We start from the raw sequence: 14,500 nt of genomic DNA on the forward strand, positions 1-14,500 counted from the left end.
GCATTAAAAAAGTAGATATACACAAGTGCAATTTATAAAATGTTTTAGAAATGCATCTATTGAAAAGAAGGAGGGACTCTCTAGGTTACCAGATGGTCTTTCTCCCATGGCTTACCTATAATCTATTGCAAAGTCACTGCCATTGCACGGTGGGAAAAGGCCAGATGTTCCTGGTTGTGAAGAGTTATCTATCACAATATTTTCCAACTCCAACTCTCTCAGATTTCCTGTTTTATTAACTATGTCCGAGGGGAGAGTTGTGAAAGAGCTGAATATTTATTTCAACAATTGCTTTCAAGGACAAGGATCCAACAGTTTTTTGAGTCGGGATGGCAGGGTCTAGTGGAAAAGGTATGGGTTTATGTCCATAATAGCTAGATTTAAACACTTGCTCCGCACTTACTAGTTGATAACTTAAACTCTCTGAGCTTCTGTTTTTTTACAATAGTGACAATCATCCCAGGACGATTGGGTTGCTGTAGGGATGCAGCAAGCTGCTATATGCAGCACATCTGAGCCACAGCACGCACTGCAATGGTACAGGAGTGGCTCCAGAATTTCCTGCTGGGAGGGACGCGGGGTTGGACTCAGGGGAATGTGGGTATTAGAGTTTAAATTGTGTCCCCCCAAAAGATACGTCAAAGGCCCGAATTCCAATACTTGTAAATGTGACCTTCTTTGCAAATAGGGTCTTGGTAAATGTAATCAAGCTACGATTAGGTCAAAATGGTTTAGGCTGCGCCTATGCCAGTGACTGGCATCCCTATAAGAAGAGGAAATTTGGACCCAGGGACACAAACACACACACAGAGAATTCCATGTGACAAAGGAGGCAGAAATTGGAGTGATGTATCTGCAAGTTAAGAAATGTGAACAATTGCCCCCCGACAACCAGAGAGAGGCATAAAACAGATTTTCCCAGTCTCCAGTAGGAACCAACCCTGCTAACTCCTTGATCTTGGACTTCTAGCCTCTAGACTGTGAGAGAATACGTTTCCATTGGCTTATGCATTCAGCCTGTGGTCTTTGTTACAGCAGCCCTAGGGAACTAATACAGTGGGATTATGGGATTTGTTCTTTAACAACTGCACTTCATTCGGACCATTGTTGACGACGAGCACTGATGGAGACAGCCACTGCTGTGGAGCTGCCACTTACGAAAGCCGTGGACTTCACACTACAACTTGTTTTTAGTGCTATTCTGAAAGGAAATAAAAAACTGCAGAGTAAATACCTGAATGAATTCTCAGAAATGTCAAACATCCGTCTGAAAAATGCATTTGAGAATATATGAATCTTTCCAACTTTGAGGGCCAAGCCACCTCACACCTAGTGTGCTGACAGAGGTGGCACGTGCTCTCACCGACACAGCTGATGCTATCTGTTACCCGAAGTCCAGAGCTGCTGTGACTCAATGTATGAGGTTAACACTATTTAGTGTGAAGGTGTCACTGGTGCCTACTTCCCAACCATAAATGGAAAGAGAGGCTAAAATCTGTTTTAAGCTGAATTATTGCAAGGACACTGCTTTTTAAATTCACGTGATTTAGGGAATTAAACTTAAATGAATTTTAACTTCCAGACATGTGTTTTCATTTATTTCCTAGCCCACTGTTGAAATTGACTTTCTGTTGCATTCTATGTTACAGACAAAATTGCTCTGGTGACAGTTAACACCTTTTCATTTATCTCAGGGGTTTCTGACCATGATTTCAGTCCTGAGAGAGAGAGGTCTCACCAGAAGCCGTCCTCTCTGTATCCACAAAGACCTCTATATTTAGCAAGGCTTGCCCTTTGCTAAAACATCGAAAGGCGTTATAGTAAATCTGTATGGCATACGTATTTCTTCTATGACACAATCTGCCTAAAACCTGATAGTCTTGTCCCAGGCAGACCAACATAAAAATGTAATTAAAGTCAATTTGATTCTTTATTGCTGTCTCTGTTGGAGAATCACAAGAGGAATCCCATTCATTACACAAAACAGCACTTTCTGAAAAGATTTTGTTCATCCCTTCTCACCTTCAGATTTTTCCAAACACCAAGGATGTTTCAAAGTCTCTCTCTTCCTTTCTATTTAAAAAAAAAAAAAAAAAAAACCTTCCCAGAAGACACAGGGAGAAGAGATGGCCATGTGCTGACAGAGGCAGAGATCGGAGTGAGGCAGCCACATGCCAAGGGACGCCTGGAGCCACCGGAAGATGGAAGAGGCAAGGATGGATCCTCCACTAGAGCCTTTGGAAGGAGCACAGCTTGCCAACACGTTGATTTTGGACTTCTGGCCTTCAGAGCTGTAATAGAATAAATTTTTGTTGTTTTAAGCCACCAAGTTAGTGGTGATTTGTTATCTCTAGGAAACTAACACACAATCCAAATAAATAAAACCAAGTCAAAAAACAAACAAAAAAATCCTCCCACCAAAACTATCCACAAACCTTGAACATTTCCATCTCTGCCTCTCCGGCCTCCCTGCCAGGCTTAGATCTTTATCAGGAGAGGCATCTTGGGTTGCAGAATGCAGATTCTGAAAAAGGAGGGTCAGGGGCTGCCCTCGTTTGTAAGGGGTAAGTAATAAAACAATAGTTTAACTTACTAATATTCTTTCATCCAATAGATACATTTTAGGGACTATAATTTGCATGACACTTTGCCAAATACTGAAGAAAAATAAAAGACAAAACCATCTCAGTCCTTAAGAATCGTATAACCCATACAATCGCACTTTATCCCGTGTCCCATCTTCCAGCGCCCCAGCTGCCCCACAGTTAGAGAAACAAGCGAATACCACGTAAAATAAGAAGAGCCAAAACCAGAGATCCCAGAGATGTACTACGACAGGTCAATTTGCTGATCAAAATAAATCACATCTTTTACTGTTGATTGGCAAAGTCTAAAAAACAAAGCCCTCCATTAAAAAACAAACAAACGAAAACCCCAGGCACTAAAATCAAGAATTCTAAAAGAAATGGCAGGAATTAGCAAGAAAATTAAAATGAAAACCAGACAAAAGAGAAGAGAGAGCAGAAAGAGAGACATAAAACAGTTAGCAGAGGACAGCAGAAATGGCCTTGAAGAAAGAAGAGAATCATAGTGGAAGGAAGTTCAGTATCAGGGGCCAGACCTGCATCAAAGGAGACGCAGTCCAGGTGCAAGCACATATGTCTACACAGTGTGAGCAGGGGGACGGTGTCACACCGGCCGGCGCTGGCCCAGCACGGCACGTCCTCATGCCAAAAAGCTCGCCCAGGACTGCCAGATCTTCCGGTCGTTTTAAGAGAAGCCAATAAATCCGATTTTATGCGAAATTTTGCCATTTGTAAATATGGGCCTGACTTTATAAACTATTGCACACAATCTGGTGCCATCCACATAATGTTTAAAACAAGAAAACGCTAAACACAGCCTTTGAATAAATGCATAGTTAGTGAAGCATAGGTCCGAATGATAAACTTCAAATTCAGAGTAGTCATTATCCCTGCAGAGGATAGGCAGGGGAAAGGCACACAAAGGGCTTCTAGGGCATCTGTAATGTTTTATTACTTTAATCAAAATCTGTAATAAATATAGCAAAATGGTAAGATTTGTTAGACTAGATGGTAGGACCATGAGTTTTTATTACATTATTGATCCTACAGTTCTGTATGTTTGAAATATTTCACAATTATAAAACAATAATGCTGCACAGGACAAACATTTTTAGTCCGCATCAGACCAGTGCAGCAGAATTTTGTGGCCTCTGCATAGCATGAGTCAAAAGGCATAGAGCCTGCACCCAGGTTAGACCAAGGAGAACAACATTGTGGGCTCCCTCCAGAGTAAAAGCACAGGCGATCCAGGGGGTTTTCAACCCGGCTGGGCATCAGAGTCACCTGTTCAGCTGGGTGTCACCTAGGATCTACTAAACCATAACCTGTATCTAGAAACTGGGCAGCTAGAGGATTCTGATGTGCAGCCAGAGTTGAAAATAACTGTGATCGTCCTGAGAACATCACTGTGACACAGGAAAGCCACAACAACTAGACAAGCACCCGAGTCAGGGGGCGCCCAGAGAGGTGACAGTTCTAAAAGGCTGGTCACTGGTGGCTTTCTTGAACTAGACACAGCAAATGATAATGAAAATAAAATACCAATTAAAAAGGACTAAGCCTTTTTGTAATAAGAAAATTGAAATAACCAAAGAAATAGTAACCATTTTTAAAAATACTTCATTGAAATGGTTGGAAGACAACAATACTCAGTGCCTTATTTAAAAAAAAACAAAAACTGTGTACCTACTGTGTGCAAGCTTTCTGCATGGGGCTGTGGAATGATGGAAAGATGGATGAGACCCATTCCTACTTTCAAAGGAATCTAACGTCTAAGGGTGCAGACAGACATGTCAACAAATAATTTGTCCCTTGGGGTCAGGGAGACTGACCATGTGAATATGATGCCAGTTTTGTCTCAAAGACTCCAAACTAGAGCATTCAAGTTATTGGGTTCTATTTTCTCCATTCTCTGATGGCCTGGATTAGGTGGAGAGACCCTGGAAGATGGGAGGGAAGAGCAGAATGGAGAGGAAGAGCCATTTAAAACAATTTAGACACCAGATGCTGTTAATATATGAAGGGTTCAAAAATGATGTCTTGAAAGATTGTTCTTACCGTAAATTAATCCCATTTATCCACAAAAGCTTTTTCCTTAATATAAAGAGAATTTTTCCCTTTGATAGAAAGAAGACGTTCAGAATCCCAGATGTGAATGAATCAGAGTAAATGAATGACATTTTCACCCTCATCACAAATATAACACTGGATCGTAATATATTGCTTTAGGATAATTTTCAGAAACGACTGTAATTCAAAGCATTTCCTTTTACCATAATAACAATAGCTATAGTTTACAGACACATTGTACTAAGCATTTTAGATACATTGCATTGATTGATCTTCATCTACGAGCTGCTGATGCAGATCACATTACATGCATTTTTAGAGATGGAGAAAAATTTAGAAAGAGAAATTGAAGGTCACAATGGTTAAATAACAAACTGAACCTTAATCTCGGTTTATCTGCAGCAGAGCCAGGATTCAAACATGCTGTAACTCCAAAAGCTGAAGCTGAAATTCTGCATTATAGTCCTCTATCTCTTGAGGGGCATATTTGCTACTATTACATTGAAACCTTTAAAGAAAATTTATTAATTAAATTAAATTTTAATTTAATTTTAATTAAAACTACCTACTGATGTACTATGCAGTTTAAGGATATTTAAAACCAAAAAGTAAGGCTGTAGATAGCCAGGAGACAATCACCAAGTGTGGAGCATTCCTTCTTTGAGCAAAAATTTTTGGCAATTTTGAGTTTGGAGACAAATGTTCCATATGTACCTCTATTCTTCTATTCAAATATTATAAGTATTAGCTCCAAAACTACTTTTTTGCACCCTCAACAATACTCTATGAACAATGGCCATTGTTAATCTGTGTTTCTAAAATGCTAAAGTAACTGTTAATTTCAATAATCAATATAAATAATTTATTAGTTTTGTCTCCAAATCAAGTAAAAGCTACATGACAGTATTTCATGGTTAAATGAAGCAGTTAATTCAGGTAATTAGTGAATAATTTTCAAAACAATTGTTTCTCAAATACAAAGAATAGTAGCATATATTAGCAATTCAATAGATTAGAAAAGGCCACAATTATTATAGAACTTTAACACATATTTCAGTAGATAAACTAATAACAATGAAACAATTATTGGGTTAAGTCTTTTAAAATTCCACTAAAACATTAAAAAAAATTGAAAGAAGAAGAAAAAAAAAAAAACACAATGTCTTGGTTTTATTTTCCACTCACTTAATGCAGACATTATTTGAATACTGAGAATTATAGCAGGCTTACCATTTTGTGTTCCTGTGGCTGGGCTGTCAAAGCAAGCGGGTCATTGCCTTAACTCTGCTGTCTGCATAAAGAAAGAGCATTATTTTTTCCTCTCTCATGAAAATGCATGGTCCATTTTGTATGTCCCATAGATAGTGTATGGATTTAATTCAGCAAGTGAGATACTCACTGTATTAAAAGAACGAGCTTATAGAGGTAATATCAGGTCGATAAAATACTCTTTTATTGGCACAAACATTTTTTAAAAGATAGCAAGAATGTTCATTGTGAGGTAGAAAGCAGTAGCACAGGAGAAGCTCAGAGTGTTCACGTATTTATTGACAGGTTTGTTCTTCTGAATAAGCAATTAATCATGCATGGGAACAGTGATGATGACAAATTATGAAAGAGCTTCATTTAAAGTTTTTTTCCTTTTGAATACATAAATATATGTACAAGTTATAAAAATTTAAAGAAAGAAGGGTATAGAGTGAAAACTGTATCTCCCTCCTGCCCTGTCTTCCACCCATGTGGTTCTCTTTCCTAGAAGCAACTACCATCATGCTACTCTTGCATCCTTCAAGAGATGCGCTATGCACATGCAACTATGTTTGTATATTGTCTTCTACACTAATGGTAATATGCATACTGATCCATGGTCCCTTTTTTTTTCCTTTAACAAATTATCTTGGAAAAGGTGTCATAGAGTCCTCATTATTATTTTTTTAACCTAACTCTATGCTGTCCATTTTTCATTATTTTACTGAAGTATAATTTGCATTCACTAAAATGCAGAGATTCAATGTGATACATTTTGAGAACTAAATACAAGCAAGATATAGAACATTTCATAATTATTCTTCTTAAGAGCTACTTAATATTCATTGCATAGATGTGCCATGACTTATTTAACCAGACCTCTATTGATGTACTTTTTTGCTCTTATAAATAAGCTTGCAGTGAGTATGTATATGTATGACATTGCATGTGTCCAAGTATGCCTGGGAAAATCCCTAGAAGTAGGACTGCTGGATCAAAGGGTATGGTATTTTTAATTTGGAAGGACAGTGACAAATTACTTCTCACGGGGGTTGTACTAATTTACACTCCAGTTAACAATTTATGAAGGTTCCTTTTGCAGTATACTGTGTATTAAACTTCTTGATCTTTGCCCATATACTAGGTGAAGAAAATGTTGTTGTCACTTTAATTTTATTTTCTCGCATTCAGAGGATGCTGAGCATCTTTTCCTGTGTTGAAGAACCATGAAACAGTTTCATTCCAAAAAGAAATTTGAGCCAAAGCAAAGGTGCAGTAAAGACCATGCCACGCATTTGGAGTGATGAACAGAAACACAGAAGACTTGACATTTATTCTGACCTTTCAAGAGAAGCTGGACAAAGTAATGTGTTTTTGAGGACAACAGAACCTTGAGGAAACTTGATATTTCCTGTATGACCTGAAAAGAAGATGCCAGAGTCTTGAATGGAGAACTTCAAGTAACCAAAGATCTAAGAAAATATGCCTACCCAAGTCACAAATGAAGACAATGTTAATTGTTTCTTCAACATAAATGGTATTGTCCATGCTGAATTAATCCACAAGGTCAAACGGTCAGGCAAGCTTATTACCAGAAATTCTAAAGCATCTGTGGGGTTGTGTACTGCACAAATCATTGCTTGATCATCCATTTTATTTACTACACTTTGCTCTAAACAACTTTTGGCTAATCTTTAAAATCAGAGCCACTCTAAAAGGAAAAAAGGCAACCCAAAAAGAAAAGAAAACTCACCACTGGGGATATTCAAAAGAGAGTGTCTTCAGTTCTAAGGGCAATTCTAACAGAGAAGGTTCAAAATACTTGGAGCAATATTTGAAATCACTACATAGCTCCCACTGTGACTTACCTGGAGGGAACAATACTCCTTTAGATTTAGAAGTTCTTGTTTTAAGTTGGTCCATTGCTGGATAATTATATTATGTATGCCGTGCTAATCTATCAATCAGGGATACTTAAAATCCTCTAACAATCGTTTTCCTCCAATAAAGTACTTCATGGAAGAATACAGAAAAAAACATTACTGCTGAATTTATTAGTCTCCCACTTATTAGCTGCCAAGTATTGTTAAAGTTATTTCTCTTCACTGGGCCTCAGTTTTCTTTCATGTTAACTCAGATAACAACTTGTAGTGCCTAGTTAACGTAAGTCTCTGGCATATAGTAGTCTCTCAAAAAGTCCTGGTTCTCTTCCCCACATCTGTAGCTGATTAGGACTTTATCGATACACCCAGAAATAGCAATTAAAAATGGAACTTGATGGGAATAAATCTAACCAAGGAGGTGAAAGAATTATACACAGAAAACTATAAACCATTGATGAAGGAAATTAAAGAAGACTTTAAAAAATGGAAAGATATTCCATGCTCTTGGATTGGAAGAATCAATATTAAAATGGTCACACTGCCCAAGGCAATCTACAGATTTAATGCAATCCCTATCCAATTACCCAGGACATATTTCACAGAACTAGAACAAATCATAATAAAATTTATATGGAACCATCAAAGACCTAGAATTGCCAAAGCATTACTGAAGACAAAGAAAGAGGCTGGAGGAATAACTCTCCCAGACGTCAGACAATACTATAGAGCTACAGTCATCAAGACAGCATGGTATTGGTACCAAAACAGACATATAGACCAATGGAACAGAATAGAGAGCCCAGAAATGAACCCACAAACTTTTGGTCAACTAATCTTCAACAAAGGAGGCAAGAATATACAATGGAATAAAGACAGTCTCTTCAGCAAATGGTGTTGGGAAAACTGGACAGCAGCATGTAAAACAATGAAGCTAGAACACTCCCTTACACCATATACAAAAATCAACTCAAAATAGATCAAAGACTTAAACATAAGACAAGATACAATAAACCTCCTAGAGGAAAACATAGGCAAAATATTATCTGACATACATTTCAAAAATTTTCTCCTAGAAGAAATAAAAGCAAGAATAAACAAATGGGACCTAATGAAACTTACAAGCTTCTGCACAGCAAAGGAAACCAGAAGTAAAACAAGAAGAAAACCTACGGAATGGGAGAAAATTTTTGCAAGTGAAACCAACAAAGGCTTGATCTCCAGAATATATAAGCAGCTCATACAACTCCATAAGAAAAAAATAAACAACCCAATCCAAAAATGCGCAGAAGACCTAAACAAGCAATTCTCCAAGGAAGACATACAAATGATCAAAAGGCACATGAAAAATGCTCAATACACTAATTATCAGAGAAATGCAAATCAAAACTACAATGAGGTATCACCTCACACCAGTCAGAATGGCTGTCATTCAAAAATCCACAAATGACAAATGCTGGAGAGGCTGTGGAGAAAGGGGAACCCTCCTGCACTGCTGGTGGGAATGCAGTTTGGTGCAGCCACTATGGAAAACAGTGTGGAGATTCCTCAAAAGACTAGGAATAGACTTACCATATGACCCAAGAATCCCACTCCTGGGCTTGTATCCAGAAGGAAATCTACTTCAGGATGACACCTGCACCCCAATGTTCATAGCAGCACTATTTACAATAGCCAAAACATGGAAACAGCCTAAATGTCCATCAACAGGTGACTGGATAAAGAAGAGGTGGTATATTTATACAATGGAATACTACTCAGCCATAAAAACCGACAATATAATGCCATTTGCAGCAACATGGATGATCCTGGAGAATGTCATTCTAAGTGAAGTAAGCCAGAAGGAGAAAGAAAAATACCATATGAGATCACTCATATGTGGAATCTAAAAAACAAAAACAAAAACAAACAAACAAACAAAAAGCGTAAATACAGGACAGAAATAGACTCACAGACAGAGAATACAGACTTGTGGTTGCCAGGGGAGTGGAGGGTGGGAAGGGATAGACTGGGATTTCAAAATTGTAGAATAGATAAACAAGATTACACTGTATAGCACAGGGAAATATACACAAAATGTTATGATAACTCAGAGAGAAAAAAATGTGACAATGAGTGTGTATATGTCCATGAATGACTGAAAAATTGTGCTGAACACTGGAATTTGACACAACATTGTAAAGTGATTATAAATCAATAAAAAATGTTAAAAAAAAAAAAATGGAACTTGAGGGCACGCACCCTCCGCAGCTGTGCAGATGGCGGCGCCGGGTGCGCCTCCGGGGCCAGAGGCGGTTCTGCAGAAGCTGGCGCTGCGGTGGAAGAAGGTGCTGAGCGCCGAGGAGATGGCTGTTCGAGCTGGCTCAGGCGGCGGGCGGTGCCATGGACCCCGATGTGTTCAAGATTCTGGTGGACCTGCTCAAGCTGAAAGAGGCGCCCCTCGCCATCTTCCAGATGCTCAAGTCCATGTGCGCCGCGCAGAGGCTGGCGAGTGAGCCCCAGGATCCCGCGGCCGTGCCCCTGCCCGCGCCCAGCGTGCCCGAGACCCAAGGGAGGAGCAAGGGCAGCGGAGAGCTCAGCGGAGGCCCAACGCGGGCAGAACGCAGGGGCCGGGAAAGATCAAGTTAGATGACGCCCCCGCCAGCCTAGCGCCACCAGGTGGCCCAAGGCAGGCGGCCCGGCTAAGAGCCCGACGTGGAGCAGCACCTGAGCTCAGAGGGATGTCTCACGCCCCACCGCGGGCCTGCCGGCCTCTTGCATGGACTTACCTGTCGTTTCCTCCAGTCGGTAATATACCTGTTTGAAAAACAGAAAAGAAAGAAAGAAAGAAACTTGAGATTTCAAAGGACTAAGTATGAAAGATTTATGTTTCAAATTAGAATTTTCTTTAACCAACACGTGTGACCAAAACCAAAGCCTTAAATGGAAGACATAAGGAAAAAAAATGTACAAAGATATTGTCACAGTTCATTCAAATAGAACCTATTCTAGCTAGTTTAAAGAGCCGTTATCTATGACAGGATAGTGAAAGACTTCCAGATTTTGGGAGTGGGATAAAGGGACCAAATCTGGGTTGAACTTTCAGAAAAGATTCCCATAGCTACATTTCAGTATTGGGGCACTGTACTGGGTTAAAGAGAACCCCAACCCCCCACACCAAAAATTCATCTTTACCTGAAACCTGTAAATGTGATCTTATTTGGAAATAGGATCTTGCGGTTGTAATCAGGTTAAGATGAAGTTGTACTGGATTAGGGTGGGCCTTAATCCAGTGATTAGTGTACTTAAAAGACAAAACAAACAAAAACAAAAAAGAAAACAAAACAGAAGAGACACTGACACATAAGAAAAGGACATTTGAAGCTGGAGGCAGAGACTGGAGTGATGCCTCTAGAAGCCAATGTGCCAGGAATTGCCAGCAACCACCAGAAACTGGATGAGGCAACCTACCTGCTGATCTTGGAGAGTCTTCTGGAGAGGCAGGAGGCAACTGGAGCTCACCCTGGGGACAGATACCAGGAGCTGCCATTTTGGGAGTTTGTCCTACCATGTGGACATGGTGCTGGCAAAAACTAAGAGTTCAGCATCACCAACCAGCTTTACAAGAAATGTTAAAGAAATGTCCCTAAGTGAAAAAGAAGAGGCCACAGCTAGAAACATGAAAATTATGTAAGGAAAAAGCTCACTGGTAAAGGCAAAATACAGTAAAGGTAGTAAATCAATATGTACAAAGCTAGTAGGAAGGTCAAAAGACAAAAGTAGTAAAATCATCTATAACCACAATAAGCAGTTAAGGGATACACAAAACAAATAGATGTAAAATACGATTGCAAAAGCAGTAATCATGAGGGGAATAAAAATGCAAAGTTGGTAAACTGCATTTGAAATTAGGAGATCAGCAACTTAAAATAATTATGCATATATATATCTCAATTGCTATATATAAACTTCACGGTAACCACAAACCAAAAATCTATACTAGATACACAAAAGAAGAGAATGGACTCCAAACATAAAACTAGTTAGTCATCAATTCACAAAGGAAGAGAACAAAAGAAGATGAAAGGAACAAAAAAGAACTACAAAAAAACCCCAAAACAATTAACAAAGTGGCAATAAGCATATACCTATCAATAATTATGTAAGTATCAATGGACTAAATGCTCCAATTGAAAAACAGAGTGGCTGAATGGATACAAAAACAAGACCCACATATATGCTGCCTATATGTGATTCACATCAGATCTAAAGTCACACAAAGACTTAAAGTGAGGGGATGAAAAAAGGCATTCCATTCAAATGGAAACCATAAGAAAGCTGAGGTAACAATGCTTATATCAGACAAAATCCACTTTAAATCAAAGACTGTTACAAGAGACAAGGAAGGACATGACATAATGACCAAGGGATAAATCCAAGAAAAAGGTATAAAAATTGTGAATATATATGCATCCAACATTGTACCACCTAAATATATAAAGCAAATATTAAAAGACATAAAGGGAGAAATGGACAGTAGCACAATAGTAGTAGGGGACTTTAACACCCCACTTACATCAATGGACAGATCATCCATACAGAAAATCCACGATGAAATAGTGCCCTTAAATGATACGTTAGACCAGATGGGCTCAACAGATGCAAAACATTCCATCCAAAAGCAGCAGAATACACAGTCTTTCCAAGTGTACACAGAATATCTTCCAGGGTAGATCACAAGCTAGGCCACATAACAAGCCTGAAATTTAAGAAAATTGAAATCATATGAAGCATATTTTCTGACTACAATGGTGTGAAACTAGAAATCAACTACAAGAAAAAAACTGCAAAAAACACAAACACGTGGAGGCTGAACAACATTTTACTGAACAACTAGTGAAGCACTGAAGAAATCAAGAAATCAAAAATAACTGGAGACAAAGGAAAATGAAAACACAATTATCCAAAATCTGTGGGATGCATCAAAAGCAGTTCTAAGAGGGAATTTTATAGTGATACGAGATTACCTCAGGAAATAAGAAACCTAATCTTACATGCAAAGGAACTAGAAAAAGAAGAACAAACAAAACCCAAGGTTAGTAGAAGAGAAACCATAAAGATCAGAGCATATATAAGTGAAAGAGACTAAAAAAATAAAAAACAAAAAAGACCAACGAAACTAAGAGCTGGTTCTTTGAAAAGATAAAATTGATACACCTTTAGCCAGACTCATCAAGGAAAAAAAGACATGGCCCAAATCAATAAAATCAGAAATGAAAAAGGAAAAGTTACAACTAAGACCACAGAAATACAAAGGAGTATAAAAAGATTACTACAAACAACTGTATGTCAATAAAATGTATAAGCCTGAAGAAAAGGATGAACTTCTAGAAATGCACAATCTCCCAAGACTGAGCCAGGAAGAAATAGAAAATATGAACAGACCAAATACCAGTAATGAATTTGAATTAGTAACAAAAAATAAATAAAACAAAAACAAACAAAAAAACCTCTCAACAAACAAAAGCCCAGGACCAAATGGCTTCATTCCAGGTGAATTCTACCAAACATTTAGAGAAGAGTTAACACTTGTGCTTCTAAAACTAGAACAAAAATTTTTTAAAACTTGTATGAAAAAAAAATTTTTGTATGGAAATACAGGTCTCTGAATAGCCAAAATAATCTTGAAAAAAAAAATGGAGCTGAGAAATCACACGCCCTTGCTTCAGACTATACTACAAAACTACAGTAAAACAGTCTGGTATTGAGACAAAAATAGATACATAGATCAGTGGTACAGAATAGAGAGCTCAGAAATAAACCCATACACTTACAGTCAATTAATCTGTGACAAATGAGGCAGGAATACACCATGGAGAAAAGATACTCTCTTTAATACGTGGTGCATGGAAAACTGGACAGCTACATGTAAAAGAATGAAATTAAAATTTTCTCACACCATAAACAAAAATAAACTAAAAAAAGATTAAAGACTTAAATGTAAGGCCTGCATATTTTGGACTTGCCAGCCACAATCATATGCATCAAATCCTTAAAATACGTATCTTTATACACACATCCTATTGGTTCTGTTTCTTTGGAGAGTCCTGATTGATACAGTGAGTTGAAGAGGATGAGTATTTTTAATTTCCATGGATATTGCTAAATAATCCTCTAATGGGCTTATTCTAAATTATATACCCACAAGCAATATTTAAGAGTGCCTGTTTTCCATATACCTTCACCAACATAGTGTGATTTCAAATTTTATCTCATGAGTTTAAGAAAGTAACTCATTTTAATTTTATTTTGCATTTTCATCCATTAAATATTTTAATGTGTTAATCTTTCTAGAAAATACAATTTTGTTTGAGAAGAAATAGGAATACAATTTTATTTTTCCTGGATAATAAATTATCCAAGTGCTATGAATTCAGTAAACTAAAACTTTTCACACTATAAACTGCCACTCTTGTCATGTCCTAAAAGTGTATACATAAATATCTGGGGTACCCATTCATACACATCTCTGGTCAAAGCACATGAATATTTTCAAGGGTATGAACCTCATTTATTGACTAAGCTCTTCATTCTCCACTAGTTTTTTTTTTAAACATTTTTTTTTATTGAGTTATAGTCTCCACTAGTTTTAAATGCCCCTTGTATCTTGTAATAAACTATTTAACATCTATTTCTCTGATTCCATATTTTATATTTTGTTCTGTTGTTTCCCCTCCT

At 37.8% G+C, this 14,500-nt stretch overlaps 1 pseudogene; it reads left to right on the forward strand.

The window, feature by feature from the left end:
* The first annotated feature begins 10,041 nt into the window (after positions 1 to 10,041).
* On the forward strand, positions 10,042 to 10,562 carry LOC105082007 (mitotic-spindle organizing protein 2-like; annotated as a pseudogene).
* The last annotated feature ends 3,938 nt before the right edge of the window (positions 10,563 to 14,500 follow it).

Source organism: Camelus bactrianus, chromosome 5 (genome assembly GCF_048773025.1).
Source record: "Camelus bactrianus isolate YW-2024 breed Bactrian camel chromosome 5, ASM4877302v1, whole genome shotgun sequence".
NCBI lineage: Eukaryota > Metazoa > Chordata > Mammalia > Artiodactyla > Camelidae > Camelus > Camelus bactrianus.